The sequence below is a fragment of the Lepidochelys kempii genome, chromosome 3 (genome assembly GCF_965140265.1).
Source record: "Lepidochelys kempii isolate rLepKem1 chromosome 3, rLepKem1.hap2, whole genome shotgun sequence".
Lineage (NCBI taxonomy): Eukaryota > Metazoa > Chordata > Testudines > Cheloniidae > Lepidochelys > Lepidochelys kempii.
This window is the reverse complement of record NC_133258.1, coordinates 189,308,191-189,331,284: the sequence shown is the minus strand read 5'-3', so window position 1 is coordinate 189,331,284 and position 23,094 is coordinate 189,308,191.

The following is a 23,094-nucleotide window of genomic DNA, read 5'->3' as shown; positions in this document are numbered from 1 at the left end:
GAGCTATCCCAGAGTGCTCCATTATGACCGCTCTGGACAGCACTCTCAACTCAGATGCACTGGCCAGGTAGACAGGAAAAGAACCGCGAACTTTTGAATCTCATTTCCTGTTTGGCCAGCGTGGCAAGCTGCAGGTGACCATGCAGAGCTCATCAGCACAGGTGACCATGATGGAGTCCCAGAATCGCAAAAGAGCTCCAGCATGGACCGAACGGGAGGTACGGGATCTGATCGCTGTTTGGGGAGAGGAATCCGTGCTATCAGAACTCCGTTCCAGTTTTCGAAATGCCAAAACCTTTGTCAAAATCTCCCAGGGCATGAAGGACAGAGGCCATAACAGGGACCCGAAGCAGTGCCGCGTGAAACTAAAGGAGCTGAGGAAAGCCTACCAGAAAACCAGAGAGGCGAACAGCCGCTCTGGGTCACAGCCCCAAACATGCCGCTTCTATGATGAGCTGCATGCCATTTTAGGGGGTTCAGCCACCACTACCCCAGCCGTGTTGTTTGACTCCTTCAATGGAGATGGAGGCAATACGGAAGCAGGTTTTGGGGACGAAGAAGATGATGAGGAGGAGGAGGTTGTAGATAGCTCACAGCAAGCAAGCGGAGAAACTGGTTTTCCCGACAGCCAGGAACTGTTTCTCACCCTAGACCTGGAGCCAGTACCCCCCGAACCCACCCAAGGCTGCCTCCTGGACCCAGCAGGCGGAGAAGGGACCTCTGGTGAGTGTACCTTTTAAAATGCTATACATGGTTTAAAAGCAAGCATGTGAAAGGATTACTTTGCCCTGGCATTTGCGGTTCTCCTAGATGTAGTCCTAAAGCCTTTGCAAAAGGTTTCTGGGGAGGGCAGCCTTATTTCGTCCTTCATGGTAGGACACTTTTATCACTCCAGGCCAGTAACACATACTCGGGAATCACTGTAGAACAAAGCATTGCAGTGTATGTTTGCTGGCATTCAACCAAAATCCGTTCTTTCTCTCTCTGTGTTATCCTCAGGAGAGTGAGATATAATTCATGGTCACCTGGTTGAAATAGGGTGCTTTTCTTCAGGGACACTCAGTATAGCCCATTCCTGCTGTGCTGTTTGCCTGTGGTTGAACAGAAATGTTCCCCGCTGTTAGCCACGGGGAGGGGGGAGGGTTGAGGGGGTAGTCACGCGGTGGGAGGAGGCAAAATGCGACCTTGTAACGAAAGCACATGTGCTATGTATGTAATGTTAACAGCAAGGTTTACCCTGAAAGAGTGTAGCGACTGTTTTATAAAATGTGTCTTTTTAAATACAGCTGTCCCTTTTTTTTTCTCCACCAGCTGGATGTGTTTCAATGATCACAGGATCTTCTCCTTCCCAGAGGCTAGTGAAGCTTAGAAAGAAAAAAAAACGCACTCGAGATGAAATGTTCTCCGAGCTAATGCTGTCCTCCCACACTGACAGAGCACAGACGAATGCGTGGAGGCAAATAATGTCAGAGTGCAGGAAAGCACAAAATGACCGGGAGGAGAGGTGGAGGGCTGAAGAGAGTAAGTGGCGGGCTGAAGAGAGTAAGTGGCGGGCTGAAGACAGGGCTGAAGCTCAAATGTGGCGGCAGCGTGATGAGAGGAGGCAGGATTCAATGCTGAGGCTGCTGCAGGACCAAACCAGAATGCTCCAGTGTATGGTTGAGCTGCAGCAAAGGCAGCTGGAGCACAGACTGCCACTGCTGCCCCTCTGTAACCAACCGCCCTCCTCCCCAAGTTCCATAGCCTCCACACCCAGACGCCCAAGAACGCGGTGGGGGGGCCTCCGGCCAACCAGCGACTCCACAACAGAGGATTGCCCAAAAAAAAGAAGGCTGTCATTCAATAAATTTTAAAGTTGTAAACTTTTAAAGTGCTGTGCTTAAAGTGCTGTGTGGCATTTTCCTTCCCTCCTCCACCACCCCTCCTGGGATACCTTGGTAGTCATCCCCCTATTTGTGTGATGAATGAATAACGAATGCATGACTGTGAAGCAGCAATGACTTTATTGCCTCTGCAAGCGGTGATTAAAGGGAGGAGGGGAGGGTGGTTAGCTTACAGGGAAGTAGAGTGAACCAAGGGGCGGGGGGTTTCATCAAGGAGAAACAAACAGAACTTTCACACTGTAGCCTGGCCAGTCATGAAACTGGTTTTCAAAGCTTCTCTGATGCGTACCGCGCCCTCCTGAGCTCTTCTAACCGCCCTGGTGTCTGGCTGCACGAAACCAGCAGCCAGGCGATTTGCCTCAGCCTCCCACCCCGCCATAAACGTCTCCCCCTTACTCTCACAGATATTGTGGAGCACACAGCAAGCAGTAATAACAGTGGGAATATTGGTTTCGCTGAGGTCTAAGCGAGTCAGTAAACTGCGCCAGCGCGCCTTTAAACGTCCAAATGCACATTCTACCACCATTCTGCACTTACTCAGCCTGTAGTTGAACAGCTCCTGACTACTGTCCAGGCTGCCTGTGTATGGCTTCATGAGCCATGGCATTAAGGGGTAGGCTGGGTCCCCAAGGATACATATAGGCATTTCAACATCCCCAACAGTTATTTTCTGGTCTGGGAAGAAAGTCCCTTCCTGCAGCTTTTGAAACAGACCAGAGTTCCTGAAGATGCGAGCGTCATGCACCTTTCCCGGCCATCCCACGTTGATGTTGGTGAAACGTCCCTTGTGATCCACCAGAGCTTGCAGCACTATCGAAAAGTACCCCTTGCGGTTTATGTACTCAGCGGCTTGGTGCTCTGGTGCCAAGATAGGGATATGGGTTCCGTCTATAGCCCCACCACAGTTAGGGAATCCCATTGCAGCAAAGCCATCCACTATGACCTGCACATTTCCCAGGGTCACTACCCTTGATATCAGCAGATCTTTGATTGCGTGAGCTACTTGCATCACAGCAGCCCCCACAGTAGATTTGCCCACTCGAAATTGATTCCCAACTGACCGGTAGCTGTCTGGCGTTGCAAGCTTCCACAGGGCTATCGCCACTCGCTTCTCAACTGTGAGGGCTGCTCTCATCCTGGTATTCATGCGCTTCAGGGCAGGGGAAAGCAAGTCACAAAGTTCCATGAAAGTGCCCTTACGCATGCGAAAGTTTCGCAGCCACTGGGAATCGTCCCAGACCTGCAACACTATGCGGTCCCACCAGTCTGTGCTTGTTTCCCGAGCCCAGAATCGGCATTCCACAGCATGAACCTGCCCCATTAGCACCATGATGCATGCATTGGCAGGGCCCATGCTTTCAGAGAAATCTGTGTCCATGTCCTGATCACTCACGGGACCGCGCTGACGTCGCCTCCTCGCCCGGTATCGCGTTGCCATGTTCTGGTGCTGCATATACTGCTGGATAATGCGTGTGGTGGTTGATGTGCTCCTAATTGCCAAAATGAGCTCAGCGGCCTCCATGCTTGCCTTGGTATGGCGTCCGCACAGAAAGAAGGCGCGGAACGATTGTCTGCCGTTGCTCTGACGGAGGGAGGGGCGACTGACGACACGGCTTACAGGGTTGGCTTCAGGGAGCTAAAATCAACAAAGGGTGTGCCTGTACATCAAGGAGTATTTCAGGCAGGACTGCACGGAGGGTTCCAATAAGAAATGGTGCACCAAAGTTATCGTTGTTATTGGAACAAGGAGATTAGGCTGGCCTCTGATTGATACATGGCTAGATTAACCTCGCTGCGCCTTCTCTGTGACTGACTGCAGTGTGATCTAGACAGGGGAGGAGGAAAATGAGTCCAAAACAAATCTGGTCTATTTCTTGTTCTGACCCACTCCATCGATCCTTTACATCTTTGGCTGGCAGCAGACAAAAAAGGCGCAAAATGATTGTCTGCCCTTGCTTTCACGGGGGGAGGGAGGGTGGGAACGGGGTCCTGACGATATGTACCCAGAACCACCCGCGACAATGTTTTAGCCCCATCAGGCATTGGGATATCAACCCAGAATTCCAATGGGCAGCGGAGACTGCGGGAACTGTGGGATAGCTACCCACAGTGCAACGCTCCAGAAGTCAACGCTTGCCTCGGTACTGTGGAAGCGCTCCGCCGAGTTAATGCACTTAATGCACTTAGAGCATTTTCTGTGGGGACACACACACTCGAATATATAAAACCGATTTCAAAAAAACCGACTTCTATAAATTCGACCTAATTTCGTAGTGTAGACATACCCTTAGAGGTTTTTAAGGTCAGGCTTGACAAAGCCCTGGCTGGGATGATTTAACTGGGAATTGGTCCTGCTTTGAGCAGGGGGTTGGACTAGATGACCTTCTGGGGTCCCTTCCAACCCTGATATTCTATGATTCTATGATTCTGTGATTTACTTAGATGCACAAACTCTTTGCAGGAGTCACCAAACTAGCTAATGTAATTTACTAGGAATCACCAAAACATCTTTTCTAAATTCTGCTTATTTAGAGGTAACGACTGGGCAGAGATTTTCAGATGAGCTTGGCTCCCATTAGGAACCCCATATAAGAGAGGGATTTAAAAATCCTCAGCATCCAGCAGCTTCTATTGTGACACTTGTAGTCAGATTTTCAAAGGAGTTTGGCAGCACCCAACCTGCTGAACTCTTTTGAAAATCTGGCTCTCAGTGTTATTCTTTTTAAATGTGACATGTTATTCTAGAGAAACAAAATATAATGGGCTAGATTGTACAATGCTTACTCACATGAGTAATTGCACTACAAAATGAGTAACAAGGCACAATCTTGTTCATTCTGCCAAATTCTGTCCTAAGAAACAATTATACAAACCCATTTAAATCCAGGGAAGTCTATGGTTGTAGCTGAAGAAAGATCCTGTCTGATTGTGTACATACTCTATTTTTGTTAATACTTAAAATAGAGCAAACATCAATTAATCAGTGTTAATGTACATCCTATGCACATCAGAATACATATAACTAATAATGAATGTGTAACATGATCGTTAACGTATGCTAATCTTCATAACATATGTAATATTAAAAGAAAATTTGGTAATTCTTTAAATGTCCTATCATTGTGAATTCATATCATATTCATTGTAATAGCATTGATCAAAATGAATTCATCTGGTATTCATGTAGATGTCACATGTACTTCCATAGGTGTTTCATTGTAAATTAGCATTTCTCAGAGGACTCTTAAAATAAAGTGTTCCTGAAAGTTCTCATTACACATATTGCTGAGATTAGTACATTAAGGATCATGTACTTACATAGTACTAATGTATTTCTGCCACTTAAAATGCTGCATTACCCATTTCTGATATCTAGCAAATATCTAAAGCAATTCTGAGAATTACTGACATCCTGAAGGAAGTGGTCCTTTTGTGATTAAACTGGTTTTGAATAGTTCACTGATTTAAAAAGAAAGAAAAAAAAACACCATGGCAGATATATTTATATGATTTTGTGCTACAAGTCAATAACAATATTCAAATAACTCCAACATCCAAGTGAAAACAAAAAAGTGAGAGTTGCACCTAATTAAAAAGAATCAAATGTTAAAAACATTTTGAGCTGGCCCAACAAAACCAAATTAACTAACTCATAGTAGATCACACTGCCATAGGCTTTCCGGTACATTGGCTTTAAGACCACTACTTTTCTAAAACAAAACAAAACATGGTTTGTGGTATCAGTCAGTGTATTTTGACATCTTGAATGGTCCATTACTGCTTGTTTCGTCTGAAGTTATTTTGGAGAAGATTAGGTTTAAATAAGACCACGATATGTGATTTTATAAATTGATGACAAAAAAGTGTGTTAAAGGAGCTATAAAAGAGGTAACAACATTGTATGAGTCCTAAAACTCCCTAAATCTGTCTGAAAATGTTGTGGATTGTCTATCCTCAGAAAAGAATTGACATTGTTACTGTGTAGTTCCTTGTAGCGCTAATAAAAAGTAGCCCAAGTTTAACAATGGGTCTGATTCTAAAAGATGCTGCGGGCCTCTGAGAAAATGCTCAGCACTCTGAGAACCCTTTGACTTCACCTTTACTGATTCCTCTTAGTAAATACATCAAATATTTACTGGTTTGGGTTATAAACTAGCTTTTGTTGGCAATATACTTTTTAGGTTTTCCTACGATCTTTGTCTAGCAGCCCTGAATCACCATGCTCTGCTGGAGGAGGTTCTGTGGGGATGTTGACAGTGGCTTACTATCCACAGACACTTGGAGGTATCAGGGTTGTGATGAGAGAGTGATAGGGAGAGAGAGAGAGAGAGCCATGCCGGCAAGAAAGAAACTTTTTCTCTCAGCTGTGGACACGAGGCCCAGAGAGTTTTTCCACCAGCATGAAATTCAGAGCCCTTCCCCCACAACAAGCATCATCTAATTATGTTTGAGAAGCTGAGGCTTGGTACCTCTAGTTTGAGGCTCCAAGATGTCTTCTTCTTCCAAAGTAAGAAAAGATGCCCCTCTCATCTTTTGAGACATTGCCTCATACCCACCAATACCTCCAAATGCCCTTCTCTTTAGGAGCAGGAGCTTCTCCTTAGTTTTCTCCAAAGCAGAATTCACCTGTTTCCTCATCAGAAGGCTGGGCCTTCTTTGAATTGAAAATGATAACAAAGGAAAGCTGACCTTGTGGTTAAAACTCTGGATTGGGACTCAGGAGATCTGGGTTCAGTTACTGGCTCTGCCATAGATCTTGGACAAATCGCTTAATCTCTCTCTGTCTTGGTTTGCCCTCCGTAAAAGGGGAATACAGGCAGTCCTCAACTTTACGACGCTTCTATATTGACACTCTGATTCGACTTACAACTATCAGTTTTGAGTTTACAGTGCTAGGTACCGCACTGGAGTAGATTGCAGTTCCAAGTTACGACATTACGACTTACGACACAATTCTAAGGAACCAATTGTGTCGTAAGTCCGAGGACTGCCCATAATAATGATTTACTCCCTTCCTCCCACCCTTTGTTCTGTCTGTGGAGATGTATGTCCCAGATGGGCATGAATGAAGAGAAGGAAGCAGCACGTAGGAAGGGAGGGAGGTATATCTATGACTGGAGGTCTTCCCAAAGATCCCTGTGACAGCATGTAATTATCTTGTAGACAAGCACCCCTCAGCACTGGGAAAGTTTGGAGCCAGATCCCAACTTTTTGGTTGGCTCCTGTTCTACAGTGAGTTGAACCCAAGCTCCAGATCAGAACACCCTACAACTTTTCAGAAAGATCAGACCTGCGTCTGGAGCTGAACTTTGTGTCTCTGATCCATCTCTAATCTCTTGTTGTGCTTATGTTACCCCGAAGTACCAGGTGCTAAAATGGTTGCCTTATTTATTATGTAGCAGACTGGTTTGACAGTTTACAAGATGGTAAGTGTCAGAATACAGTGTGCAATATAGAAATCTGTTGCAGGTTAGAGCTATAATTAGCTAATGTAACATAACAGATAATAAAATCACATGAAATATATGAAGGGGCTATAAAGCCCATTTTTATAATCCTGCTCCTCCCCTTTTCCACCTCCTCAACATAACAAGACCCTAATAGGCTTCATGTACAAGTGCCTATTTTTATTAAAGACAAGTGTAATCTTTTGTAGTCCAAATGTCCCTATCATAAATGCTAACTGAGAAAAATATTAGGACTCATTTATTTATGAACCCGTTAATAATGAGGTGCAGTTATGAAAAAAGGCTTTCTCAGCACAAAGCTTACTGAACAAACAATGCACACTGGGGAAAAGGAGCTAGTTAGCCTTCCTGACTTAGATAAAGCTATGGAGAAATGACAAGTGCCAGTAATTAGCAAAGCCTCTTCAACAAGATAACCCTATACATCTTTGTCTATTTCAATCACCAAAGACTCCAATTCAGTGTAAAATTAAAGCTGGGATGCCATCAATTTCTGTTAACCTCTTTATATTGTTCTGTGTTCATGCATATGTGATAGATAGTTTTTGTCATTTTATTAAATGGTGACATCTCGATATGCATGTGACTAAAACTGTTTTCTCCTTAGCAAAGTATTTTTAATCATCTCTCCATTCCCTTTATTAACTCACTTATTCTGAGTCCTAACTGTGTCTCTTCACACAGTGGCATGGGCCACAGTTCTAGTGGGCACAAAAGGCATTTGACCATTCTTTTTAACAAATAGTATATTAGTGACTAAGAGATTTGTGCTCTTACCTGCATTCAGATTAGCATGTACAATAGCTCCTTATAAATGTGTTGCTGATTGGTAGGACTCCTTTCTTTGTCTTTATTAGAATGGGGTAAAACTCAATAGTTCAGGTTCAAATGTTTGGGTTTGGTTTATCTGGCTTTACATCTCAATACATGCAAATTGTCCCTATCCAAGATGGACACTCTCAGTATTCCTTTAGCAATGTAGCTGCTGTTTACCCCACAGATCCAAAGCCCATTAAACTCAGCAGAAAGATTCCCATTGACTTCAAGTTTCTTTGTCTTTCCAAAAAGCTGTCTGTGCCCAATATATTTCCATGGAGTTAAATTGAGTGTCTGAATTTTTCTCTTCCAATTTCCAGTATGTGTGAGTTTACATTCATTGAGTTCAAGTTTGAATGGACCCATAAAACCAAAGCAAAACTCCTCTGAAGTTTCACAGGAAAAAAATATATAAATCAGTCTAAATTTGCTTGAAAGTGGACCCAAGTTCACTTGAAATGTTCACAAAGTTAGTAGTGAGCAAGCTGACAAGTTTCATGTGTATCAAACAAAAGTTCCTCACAACTCTTCTCTTTTTCCTTCATTATATCTTTTTACTTGTTTTAAGTATTCCTGGCCCTGACTTCTGAGGATATTAGTCTTCATCTGTGATCTTTTTAACTTTACTACCAGCACTTTTTTGCCTCATATATGCTTTTATTCATTCGTTTCAGCAGCAATAACCTATCATATTGGCCACATTAGGAAATGCAAATAATAGGGATTCCTCTTTCAGCAGTACAATAAAGGATTATATATGCACTGTATGTGCAATATGGCTCATAGCATAAATACAAAAATATGGGCAATTATCCAAGTGGGATGTGAGGTGTGTTGTCCGTATCTTAATCTATAATTCCTCATGGTTCAGAGGTGTTTGCATTTAGTGTTCTGGTTTGGCCCATTACAGAGACAGGACTGAGTTGTGAAGTCTGGGGAGGCCAGCCTATGCTCTGGTGGTTCAGTTCATGCCAAAGCCTGCTGATTACTTACATAGACCATTTAAAAAAGTGTACATAAGACTCTTGACTAATCTGTGTTAAAACAGAGATGCTTGAATAATACTAAAAGCAACTAGTTATATTTTTATGTATAAAAGCTTCTGGGTCAATTTGCTCTTATTTGTAGGGTCATGTTATTCATTGTTTATATTCAGAAGGCCTTCTGGTATTTGGGAAAATGTTTATGAATCTCCAAAGTTTCAAGAATTCTATCACAAATGATTGTTTGCAAGGTCCTGGAACAATTTGGGTGTACTGTAAACCCTGTATATAATGGAAGCCACTTCATGCCGGGGTCGGGGGGAGGGGGCAGGAGCACCTGTAGTTCCAGCACCTATGATTGTTTGCTCTAAAATCTATAATGGATGTGAGTTATTAGCTATTCTTGATTTACCATTTGTTCTTCTCTTTGAAAAGTGTCAGTCATCCAATCAGGGAGCTGAAACAAATACCGTGTGACTTGGATGACTGTCACTAGTCACACATCACAAATAGCCAAGTGAACCTTTTGTAAACAACACAGACTCTCAAATTTGATTACATTGTAGTGAATGCTTATAAAAAATGAATGTATCTGTAGGTCTCAGGATTCACCTGTGAACTGTCAAAGGATGGAGTGGGGATTGCTCCCAGGTGTAAAGTTACTCCCCTACATGAGTGTTTGCAGGATGGAAGCCACAGTGACTGTTACTCACAACACATAATTCAATTGGCTCTGGGAAACAAAAATTGGAGAACATTCATGTAGTGCTGCTGTCTCAGCTGGGGAGCAAGGAAATAGGGTGTGTAGAGGAGTAAGCAAAGCAGGCCCTCAAAGGAACACTTGTCTTTCTTCTTTCCAGCTGTATTTCTTTTAGGCTGTTGTTCCACTTTACAGTCTTTGCACTGGTTTTGCTTGTTCATGTGAATCAGTAAGGAACTTTCCCCCCCTCTTTAATTCAAAAGAAATTGCTGTTGCTCAGCTCCTGCTGTGGAAAAAAGTGCCAGAGTTCATCTCATATGAGCTCCTTCTACTCTTAGCACTGACTGCAATGGCTCCTTTGGAAATGTTACAGTCTATTATATAAATATGTATTTACACAATAGTTTAAGATGCACATTATCTACCCACTAGACCATAAAAGCTCACCATTACAGCCTTATCAAATAAAACATCTTTGCACAATGTTTTAAAGCAGATATTATGTATGTGATAAATCATGAGCCAGTTACATACAATCATGAGTTCATCATGTAAGACCAGGCTTGGATACTTTATATTTTTAATCTAAAATCATTTGTATTTTTGTTTTCAACCCCCATAGAATGATTTGTGCTGACTGAAGAGATGCACAGGAAAAAACAAACAAAAACTTGGAAACAAGCCTGTGAATGTGAAATAGAAGTAATGCAACATTATTTCTTAAAGGAGCATTTTAGATAATGAATGAGATTATATTGCTGATGAAAAAATGGATGAAATGGCACCCAGCCCCCATTGTGAAGCCATTTTGCAAACAATACAAAACTACACAAGATAGTTAAGTCCCAAGCAGACTGTGAAGAGCTACAAAAGGATCTCACAAAACTGAGTGACTGGGCAACAAGATGGCAGATTAAACTCAACACTGATAAATGCGAAGTAATGGACATTGGAAAACATCATCCCAACTACACATATAAAATGATGGGGTCTAAATTAGCTGTTACCACTCAAGAAAGAGATCTTGGATACTTGCGGATAGTTCTCTCAAAACATCCATTCAATGTGCAGCAGCAGTCAAAAATCAAACAGAATGTTGGGAATCATTAAGAAAGAGATAGATAAGACATAAAATATCATATTGCCTCTATATAAATCCATGGTATGCCCACATCTTGAATACGGCATGCAGATGTGATCATCCCATCTCAAAAAAGATATACAGACACTTCCCGGTTTATGCAAGACCTGATTTAGGCAAATCCGCACTTACGGAAAAAGTTCCGTAAGTTAGAAATAGGAGGTGGTGGTTTTTGTTTGTATTTTTTGTTTTTTTTGCGTAACAGTCGGGTATACATTTCTGACTTATGCAAAATTCGAGTTTCGCAAGGCGTTCCAGAACCGAACGATTGTGTAAGTCGGGGAGCGTCTGTATTGGAATTGGAAAAGGTTCAGAAAAGGGCAACAAAAATTATTAGGGGTATGGAATGGCTTCCATATTAGGAGAGATTAATAAGGTTGGGACTTTTCAGCTTGGAAAAGAGACGACGAAGGGGGGATATGATAGAGGTCTGTAAAATCATGACTAGTGTGGAGAAAGTAAATAAGGAAGTGTTATTTACTCGTTCTCATAACACAAGAACTAGGGGGTCACCAAATGAAATTCATAGACAGCTGGTTTAAAACAAAGAAAAGGAAGTATTTTTTCACACAACACACTCCTTGCCAGAGGATGTTGTGAAGGCCAAGACTATAACAAAATTCAAAAAAGAACTAGATAATTTCATGGAGGATAGGTCCATCAATGGCTATTAGCCAGGATGGGTAGGGATGGTGTCCCTAGCCTCTGTTTGCCAGATGCTGGGAATGGGCAACAGGAGATGGATCACTAGATGATTACCTGTTCTGTTCATTCACTCTGGGGCACCTGCCAGAAGACAGGATACTGGGCTAGATGGACTTTTGGTCTGATCCATTATGGCTATTCTTCTGTTCTTCTGTTCTCAGTTTACATTGCAGATGTTCAAAAATACATGGAAAATATGGGGACTTAAATTCTTTTCTTTACTTCCCAACATTAATATGTCCAAAGTGATTTTTTTGAAGAAACTTTGCCAGAGTTAAAGTTGACTCCTGTTCTGAGATGCTGAATAAGTTCCAAATCTACAGCAAATGTTCATAGCCAACTAAGCCAATTCATAGCCTTCCCTCCCACCCTTAAAATTAAGAATATATACTAGAAATACCAACCAACTCTGAATTTAGTATACAGCATTAATAGTCCTGATACAAAATTCTCTAGTAAAACTAATCCATCCAAAAGAAGTAAAGAAAGTAAAAGAAGCGTGGATAGCTGGCAAAAGCACATTTTAAAAAATCCAAACACCTAATGCTGAGATCTGTTGCACAAGCGTATAAGATCTTGACTTAGTGGAAATTATATATTTCCACTCTCAATGAAGCAAAGCGATGGGAAATCTATGCTTGGGAATGCCACACATCTCTGTGAACCATGCATGGGACAGTTGCCATGGGTCTCCACTATATCATCCCCACATGAGGCTATGGCCAGCAGGTCTGTAAATAGTTTGGAGCCACCCTCTCAAAGCCTCATATGGAAGGAAACCATGTCATTTCACCAAGCCTGGCAGCAGCCAGCTACACAGGTGCAGCATATTAAGCTTAAACATTTCTTATCATGGACTCACTGCATTGCAGTGTATTTTTGCATAAGCAAAGCCCTTTTGCTCAAGTTTACTTGTCCTTTCAGGAGAAAATACTAGGGTGAAATTCATCCATGTGCTCAGAGCCCTTTGTACCACTTAAGTTCTACTTAAACCCTCAAAATAGGAAATAAGTGGCTCAGAGGGGGGAATTTCAAACTCAGAATACAATGAAGTTGTATCCGCCATAATACCATCGATGGAATTCACATGGTGTCAATATCTGAGAGGCCTGCTATTCCTTCTATTCTTCCCTATTCTTCTCCTAAAAGGGTTGGAGCACTATTGTGATTACAATTTCACTGATGTCATCTGAGTGCTTATTTTTTCCCTGGACTCACCTGATAAGGAGGACCAGACAGCCTGAAGTTGTGATTTTACTAGCTTTCTAGGTAGAGCCATCCTCACTTTTAAAATAGTTTATTTGGTTTAATTGTCATTATTTTTAGATGTTAAAATTTAGATCAGTACAGTATGTTTTAAACTACTGTATTAGAATGCTGCTTGACTCACTTCCAAATTGAAGACCTTTTAAAAAAATTGAAGTAGTCCAATAATTTTAAATCACTCTACACTGTGCATTGCAATTTAAAATTATTGGAGTGCTTCAAATTTTTATAAGTCCTTGAATTTGGAAGTGATCAAGATTCTGGGCATACTGAGTGTACAGCAATTTAAAGCTATAAGAGCTGTCAAATTTTTATATAAGCACTTCAGCTGGCAAAGGGATTTGGGTTCTGGGTTTGTGCAGAGGGAGCCATTTAAATTATTAAAGTACTTCAAAAAAATTTCTAAGCACCTGATTTTGGAAGGGTTTTGGTTTCTGCAGCCTAAAATGACAACTTCCTTTGAGAGATTCTTATTAGGGAGAATTTCAGTCTTGCAAACTAAAGTATTCTTTAAAAATGTGAATTCACTGACACTTTTTAAAGTCGATTTGCACTGAACATAATGCCCAGGACACCAATTTTATCTCTTCTGGAAGAGTCAAATATTGTTCATTTCAATCCCTTAAAGGGTGAACTGGTGGCATAAAAAATCTACCTCTTTGAATTTAAAATCTTCTTTATCTATTGTAATGTCCCTCATATACAGTGGGAGGGAGTGAGTGAAAAACAATGAAAAATCCAGCAAAAAGAAGAGTTGTTTTTCCACAATCTGTCCTGTCTGACCTACGTTGCCAACAGAACACTTGGGAGAGGTGAAATATAAACAATTTGCAATAAAACCTCATTATAATGTCACTCAGACACTTGTATTAAAAGTGAAGTTGTGTCCATGTGATATTTGATCCAAATTTGAAGAAAAAACCCCAGAAAATGCTTTTGTTTGCAATGCCATTCTCTATTCTGACATGATTCTTGCTGGGAATGCCATGACTCTGGCTCCTTTATAGAAAAAGCCACATTCCTGAACACCATCTGATGCTCAACAGTAATGCAGGACAAAGAGCAGCACAAAGAGCAGCAGGGGAAGGGAAAACCAAGGTTTTATTTCCACAAGTGTGGCTATAGATATACATGCTTCATAACCTCTACGGCTAAAATGAGGTTGTGGAGCAGTGGGAATAGACAAAGTTGTAGCCGTGGGACCAAATCCTGCTTTCTCTTGCAGTGGTGTAAGTCCAATATAATGCTATTGATTTCAATGGGAGTAGCTCAGATTTAGACGACTGTACTGAATGCAGGATTTGGTCCATGGTCATTATAAGTGAGCAAAAACTGTGTTCAGTGAATGGAGCAATAGCTGAGACTGATAATCATCTAAGTCACCTAACCAATCTTTGTTTCTAACTGCCTCCATTGTATACACGGAAAATATTACTAATCTACCCCCGCAGGGGTGCTCGGAGGGTTAATTAGTTAATGTCTGTAGGGTATTATGTATTGTAAGTACAGAGTATTATTAATTATTATTATTATTATGCTACATACGTGTATAGTGTAATGCGTTACATCAAATGTCAATTTGATATTGAATTCTCATCTGAATGCTCTTTTCACTTGTTACCATGCAGGTGATAGGTGACCATTTGTAGTTGTTTTTCCTTCTGTAACATGAAGTTTTTGAATAAAAGCCAGTAATAGAATTAAATAAGGGGCAAAGATATGTCGGAGGTGAAATTCAAAAGACAATACATAATAACTGGTTTTAAAGCAGGAACTAGATTAATCATACAGTCAGGAACAAAGGAAAAAGTTTCAGAAGATCCTGCTAGACTATTGATGAGAGGTTATTATTTTCTTAAAAGTAAAAATACAAAAATGCAGTGGGTATTTAAGAAGATAATATATTTAAGTAAAAATACAGTACACAATCTGCTAAGATAGCACCTCCTGTTGGACTCTTTAAGCTATTACAGAGCTAAGTAGTGGAAACTTGAACAAAAGATGATGGGCGATTTAACAGAGTCTCTCTCTTTCTCTCTCTCATCCTTTGTCAGCGCTGTATGACATAAAAGGTTTATTGGCATGAGTCTGGGATGGACATGTTAGTTGTTCATCTATCATCTATCTACTTCTATATGCACATATACACAGTGGGTGGGTGTGTATAGACATAGGCAGGTTAGATTGGAGAGAGAGACTGGCATATAAACTATATGGGCATAATTCAGCCCTTTCACAAGTGGATGCCACAGTAATTGTCGTGAGTGGGAGTTTCACCATAGGGCAGAATTTAAGCCCATATATATTTGAGTATTTGTATATATATATGTATACACACACGCTGTGTGTGTTTGTGTTTGTGTTTGTGTGTGTGTGTGTGTGTGTGTGCATGCGAAGATGGAGAGGAGGAGAGAGAGAGAGGTATTAGAGATAAAGAAATAAATTAGACATGCTTATAAAATTCTAATTCTGGCACAGACTAAAAAGGAAATTGCTATCAGCCCCAACCTCTCTTGCCATGTCTCACACAAACACACATAAGTACCCAGGCTGCTTCTCTTAAACTTCCCTACCTACTGATTCACTTCAGACATTGCTCGCTCAAAACCCCCGTTTGGACTATATTCATGTTAATGTTGACAGTTTTTCCTCCTTTGTTACATTGTGCAAACCAAAGAGAACGTGAGGGGAGCTTGTCTGAGCAGATGAAAGATGGCAAGAAATTGGCGCTTGGGGACCAGTGTCTTGGTGACATCAACTCTGCAGTCCTTTTTCTCTCTCTCGCTTCCCTTCTCCCTCTCATTCTCTCGGAAATGGTCTGTGCCTCCAGTAATTTACATAATACTCTTCTGACACCTTTACTTTAGTCATCAATCACGGTACCTTCTCTCAGTCTATCTTTTGTCTGAGCATGTCTCTTCTTTATCAGGCCATGCACAAAAGATTAATTTCACAGTTTTTCTCCCTTCTTTCTTTCCTTGCAAGATACAAAGCTCATGAAATGACAGAAGCAAGATAATGAAAACAACAATGCAAGCAATTTTTTTTGTTCTTGCAGGTTGGATCTCAAGATACTTTTTTTAACCTCATTGTGTGCCATCTGTCTTAGAAAAGGTCTGCTCTGTATTTTTTAATACTGTTCTGGTGCTGTTCTGAAGACTACCTGGAAAAAAAAAATTACATATTTAAATCAAGTCATAGGCACTGTTTTTTTTAAACTCTTGCTACACAATTAAAGTAAGGGGTCCATTTCTAATGGTGGCATGGGCTACTACACAGTGCCTGCACCCCAATTAATATTAATGAGATCTTGTGCATAGTAAATTTGTGTAATTTGATTGGCTTACACAAGTACAACTGTCCTGTAAAGTGAAATTTATGTGCACCGTAGTGTAATTTGCATATGCACATGTTCTTAATATTAAATAATTGGGTTTGAGGAGAGGGAGATAATTTGGGGTTTGGGGGAAAACAAACAAAACAACAAAGCTACAAAAGTGGCCCACATGTCTTGAAAGAAGTTACCCCAAATGCAAAATAATTGGCAAAAATCTCTCCTCTTCCCCCTTATCAGGATCAGCTGAATTAAAACCTTATCGCATATTAGGCATTGTTTTGGTTCTGACTGCTACATTTTAAAATTTGAAATACTTAACATGCCAAATAGATTACAGAATTATATGCAGCTGAGTCCAAGGGCATGCTTATGGGGGTAGGTCAAGGTTACTAGATTTGCAGCCCTGTTCACGGAAAGGACTATTCTGTTCTTGATACACCCATGTAACTCCCATTAATATTAATGGAAACTATGCAGGTGTATTGAGGGGCGACTGGATCCCTAAGACTGCATGATTTATGAGCTATTTGCAGGATTTACACCAAAGCCAGATGCAATCTGGGTGTCCCCTGAAGAACAGAACATAGAGGGCCAGGAGAGTATGATAGAGTCAACCCTTTTTATACCCATGCAGAAAACCTACCCTGCTTTCTTTCTGTGGCTATAATCCTCTCTTGAGCTTAGTCAGGCAGATCTAAGATGTAGGTCAGATTTCCCAGACCAGCAGAGGGGAATAAATATCAGGTGGCCTTAATCCACTGTGGTGGCTCTGCAATCTTGGGGCCAGCATGTGCCATTTGAGTCCCCCTGGGCATTCCAACAGCCTTGGCCTTACTCCCTGCAGCACGGAGCATGGAAGGGATGATGTAGGAATAGTTCCCCAGAGAAGGAAATCCTGGCTTGGGACATTTAACAGAATTACAGCTTCTTTCCACTGCCAGAAGGTACTGGAGAATCAGGCCCAGGAGTTACTAGTTCAATGACAGCCCCAGCTCCCTACAACCCATAGATATCCATACCTTATACACCATTGATGCCAAAGGAAATCATCTTCTCATTGGTGGTAGGCTAATGCTGCTGTTATTTGTTTTGCCTTTGGATGGCATGTGCAGAACCCACAATTAGACAGCCAGTTCTGATCATCAGGCATTGGTCTACTCCCATACACCAATATATAGAAAGGAATGTGCCAGAAGGGGAATAGAGAGGGGCTGAAAGATGAGAAGAGGAGGCATAGATCCTAGGACATTTCTGGTTGTGGCAGCTGAGAGTGTGCCATTATGAGCAAGGCCCTATATAGCTAGCCCGTGGAATGCAGGGACAGTAAGTGACACTTTTCTTTTTAAGAAACTACTGGTTTGGCAAACGTTTGTTCCATCATTGTGTTTGTGAATGCTGATGAAAGTTAGTCAGCCTGATTATATACAGGCAAAGAAGACAGACATGGGGACTATGTGTATCCAGTAATCATGGAGAAGAACAACATATATCTACATATTCATGAAACACAGGAGCTGAGGGGCAAACAGCTGTTACCACAGTCTTTGGTTTGCTCCTCTTTCACACTGGCAGTAACTTAACAGGGCAGAACTCCTGAGGACATAAGTGTCACCAGAGTCTGGACTTGCTAACTCCTCTACAGTCCAACCAACGTCCTTCAGTTGGCTGAGGGTCCCAAATTGCTGATACCAGCCTGAAAGAGCCCTGTTTTGGAGTGGGAGTAGCAAGGCAGCAATATCCACTAGTATACATGATCAGCGGCTTCATATTGTCAGTGATCACAAGTCTTGAATGCTGTTCACAGGGCTCTTAGGTGATAGTAAGTACCAACCTGCCACCCACTGACCTGCTGAACCCTGACAGAGGACCCCTAGAATCTGATTAGCAGAATACGGGAGGTCTTGATTGGTTCTCAACTTATGTATAAATATAGAACAGGAACAGGAAGTTGACTCTGATCTCCTGGTAACCTAACTCTATCTGACTCTCTGTTTTGCCTTCTGCCTTTGCCTTGGACTCAGAGAGCCTGATTCCTGACTCCTGCTCTGACCACTAGGTCAGACTGCCCATGCCCTGTGTTGCATCCGATGAAGTGAGCTGTAGCTCACGAAAGCTTATGCTCAAATAAATTTGTTAGTCTCTAAGGTGCCACAAGTCCTCCTTTTCTTTTTGCGAATACAGACTAACATGTTTGCTACTCTGAAACTTAACAGGTAGCTTTATGATCCTAGTGTCATGTCACTTTAAAGCTTTTGCAAGGGCAGCAGCATATTTTCAGGGTGGTGTAGAGGGGCTTAGCAGTGGCATAACCCCTCCAGGCTCCTTGAAGCTTAGCCTAAGTCAGGGGTTCTCAGACGGGGGGTTGGGACCCCTCAGGGGGTCATGAAGTTATTATATGGGGGATCGCAAGCTGTCAGACTCCGCCCCAAACCGTGCTTTGCATCCAGCATTTATAATGGCGTTAAATATATTAAAAAATGTTTTTAATTTATAAGCTGCTTGCTGTGTGAAAGGGGTCACCAGTACAAAAGTTTGATAACCACGGGCCTAAGTGATGTGTATTCTAACTTTTCCATGCCATCTCTCTGTGCAAAATGAAAACTGCAAGGGAAACAAGCATGTGGGTGCACAGATATATGTGAGTCCATGTCACACTTATACAGCTGGTTTTAACCATTCCAGCTTGTGGATGTGTGACTACTTCTGCACTGTATAAAACTTGGGTGGGGGAAGGATATGAGTGGAGCTACAAACTCACAATTGTAATTTTCTAAGCAAACTGTACGGGCAGTTGTGGTGGTGGTGGGGGCGGAGGGTTTGGGGGGACACAGATGGATTGGGGGGCAGCTCCACCCCACACCCCCTGTGTCCCCACAAACACAGTCAAACCCCCCACCACAAGAGCACAGTTTGAAAGTTACTCAGTCCTTCATGGCCCCCTCCACACGTGGTCTGCAGAGTCTCTGCGCGCTTCCCCAACAGCAGCAGGTCCTCTTCGTCTTCCTCCTCTCGGGTCCAGCAGCTCCCGGGCAGCAAGGGGAGCAGCAGCTCCAGCAACTCCAGATGGCAGTCTGGTGGCCAGGCAGGCAGAACGGACCCCTCACAGGTGGTGGTGGTGATGGTGTCCACAGCAGCAACAGCTGGGGCTGGGGTCCCTCACTCCCTTCCTCTGGGGAGCGGGCCAGCAGCCCCCCCCAGGGGCTGCAGTTGGAGAGAAGTGGGGGGGTCTGGCCCAGCCAGGGAAGCAGCTGGGAGAGCCCAGGGCCTAACAGCAGCAGCGCTAGGAGCAGGAGCAGCAGCCGTCTCCCTCCTTCTCCCTCTAGGCCAGAGGGCTACAGGAGAGTGATCCTATTGGGATCTGGGAAGGATCCCTACTAAAGGATCTCCCCCAGCCTAAGAGGGGGATCCACAGAACCTGAACACCAAATGATTATGGGGGACAACTAATGAAATAACAGGGACAGGAGTGGGATCAAAGAGGCAAATGAAGGGAACCGGATGGGGACACTGAGCAGAGAACCTCGGACAGCGCCCACTGCTCCTCAAAGGCGTCAAGGGAATCAGTGGACGCCGTCCAGAGGAACTCTGCTCAGATACATGAACGGACAGAGGATTGGAAATAGGCCCCACAGTCACAGGAGACTCCGTCGGCCAACCTCCTCACTCTGGTTTTATAGATGGCCATTTTAGCCAGGGCCAGGAGGAGGTTGACCAGGAAGTCCCGCAATTTTGTGGGGCCGCAGTTAGGGAGTGCGTAAATAAAAAGGTGAGGGGAAAAGTGTAACCAAAAGTGTAGCAAAATATTGGTGAGGAGCCAGAATAGGGGCTACAGCCTGGCACACTCCAAGTATATGTGTGCCAGGGTTTCCCTCACACCGCAAAAGGTGCAGGTGTCTGGGATGGGGTGAACTGCGCCAAGTACACGCCCATGCTCACTGATATATAACTGATATCCCCGGCGGGCCTCAGGACTAAGGTGGAATATAGGCTGGCCCACCGGGGCTCCTCACCCTCCAGAGGTGGCAGGATGTCCCGCCATTTTGTATCGGGGTGGGACGCGAGGGTGAGGATGTGAAGGGTGTGGAGCACGAGTGTGTATAGGTGTTTCCTTGGTGCGGTCTGGAAGCAGACGGGCTGCAGCTAGTGCAGCCGGCTCACAGTGAAGGGGCGGGGGATTGGTTGGGTCCACGGGGCACGGGCCTGATGAAAAGGTCCAGCGGGCCTGTGGTGGAGGGTGGGTGGGGCATGCCCTGGTGCAGGACCCGGTCGAGGTAAACCCGAGCAGCAGGCGGCAAAGCAGCCCTCACCTCCTGAAATACGCGCCGGGGAGTACAAGGTCTGGAGAGCCCCATGCGCTAAGCGAGCGTCAGAGGATCCAGCCAGTCTCCCCGGTCATAGCCCAGGAGGTCTCCAACTCTTGTGACTTCTGCCAGGACCAACCTCTGGCGCACTGAGGGGGACTCCGCCACCTGCACGTGGAGCTGGGGGTTGTGTAGAAGGGGCTCCGCGAGGAGATCTGCCCCCTCGGTGGCTGCCTGGTCATTGAAAGCAGTTTCCAGGTCCGGCGGAGGTCCTGGTAGAAGACAGGCAACCCAGAGAGGTCTCGCGGAAGACCTCTTGGATGGAGATAAAGGAGCTGCCGGTCGTATCAGAGCCCTCGGAAGCGGCGCAGGAAGGTGCGTGCCAGTATGCTCCACGCCGGACTACCTGCACCATAAAGGAGCTTCTGCAGGGCCTGGAGGCGGAAGACATGGACCTGAGTGTGCAGACACTTCAGGCCCTGCCCTCCCTCCTCCAGGGGTAGATGGAGAACCCCTGCAGGGATCCAGTGCAGTCCTGACCAAAAGAACTCCAGAATTGCTCTCTGGGGGTTGGCCAGGAAACCCGGGGCCGGGACCAGGGTGTTGAGCTGGTACCAGAGCGTGGACAGGACTAGTTGATTAAGCACCAGCGCTCTCCTCGAAGGGAGAGGCACCGGAGTAGTCCTGTCCATTTCCGGAGCCACTCTATCACCCTGCCTTCTAAATCATGCCAATTCTCCGGTGGAGAGGGTTGTGTGGCAGAAAGGTAAACGCTGAGATAGAGCAGCCAAGATATATAAAAAAGCACCAGCAGAGTAACTGTTGATTGTACAGTGGAACCTGCCTATGATCAATCTGAATACAATGAAATTCTCTGTATGGTAGAAATGGATGAGAACTGCAAAGTTCAGGATCTTATGAGGACTCCCCCAAAGTTGAGGAGTTTTTTGAGGTAGGAGTTTTGTTATGACCTTTATGAACATAGAGGGCATCCATGAAATTCAGCTCTGGAGTCTTGCTCCAGGCATAAAGTCTTGCTCCAGGCAACTCTCTGCAGTTTATTGTACCAAAGAAGAAAAGCCCCAGACCGCAATGTACAAACTGCAGCTCTGGTTATAGAGAATCTGCTGCTGCTGATCACCTCCTGTGAGGTGCTGAGGTGCTCTGATGTCTTGTCAGTCAATCAGAGTTGAGGGTGCTCAGCTCCCTGCTGGATCAGGTCTAGAATGAAGTTGTCCTAAGAAAAAGAATGACTTGTCTTTAAGAGGACTCCACTTATAAACTAAATATATATATATATAATAAAAACAGGAAAGCCTCTAGTCACTCATTTTAGCTTCTAAGATGCCTTTAGGCCGACATTCCTGCTGTGAAAGGGGTTATGGACATGTCAAATGGGGGTCAGCAGTGAAAAATATACCCAATGTTTGTTATTCTTAAGTCTAAATCAAAAACCTTTTTGCACAATTCACTAAGGGATGTTTTACTAGAAAGCTGAATGTGGTATTTGGTATTTCTGTGGGCATCCTTTTTTGTTGTAAGAAGCAAAAGAGGATTGCTTGAGAGTCAATAGCATGACTCCATCACATATTGCTAAATACTAAAATACTAAACTTGGCCTAGAGTAAGGACTATTGCAGAGGCTTCAATTAAATCTGAGAACAGTGTTCAATGAATGAGGAAAGGACGCTTAAGGTACGATGATATATTACTGGATATTATATTAGTGCTTTGTTGTTTTAATAAAAGTGCTTGAGCAGATGGTCATCTGGTGGCATTGTTCAGGGAGGACAGTTTATTGTTCCTTATTTATGTTTAACCCCCATTGTTTATATAAATTTATTCTGACTTTTATTTCATTAATTTTCACTGTCATTTAAAAATAATAATTAATAATAGCTATTTACTAAGCAGCTCTGCTGATGTGCTCATCAATGTAAAGAAACCCTGAACTCAGTATTAGATTATAGCATTATTGCTATGTGTTCTGACCTGTACCTGGTCAGTGCTATATGGGATAGTGTAACATAAACATGTATTGTGCCTTTCAGTACACTATGCCTGCTGTGAGTAAGAGCCATTTTGCCCATGCAGTATTGTTTCATGCAGAAATCCTTGTGGCAAGCAGGAGGCAGCAGCCCAGAAGTCACTACACTTCTTTTAAAAAATGTTCAATGTATATATCCCCAGTGCCATATACTAGATGTTAGTAGGAAGTCATGGGGTTGGGGCCCTGGACTGGCTGCCATAAAAGCACCTCACTTGGGGTATAGGGTACTGCAAGGGCATTCTAGCCATCCTTTGCTTTTCGTTCTCAGAAGAGCATTCTTCCTGTGCTTGCGGGGGTGCGGATAGGAGATGAAGAAATTCCTTCATAGCCATAAGCATGGGCCCAAGGGTCCATTTGCATGGAGCAATTGCAGGAGCTTAGGCGATGAAGAGGCTGGGGAAAAAAGCTACATATCGTAATTTCTTCATTTTTATTAGTAGTACC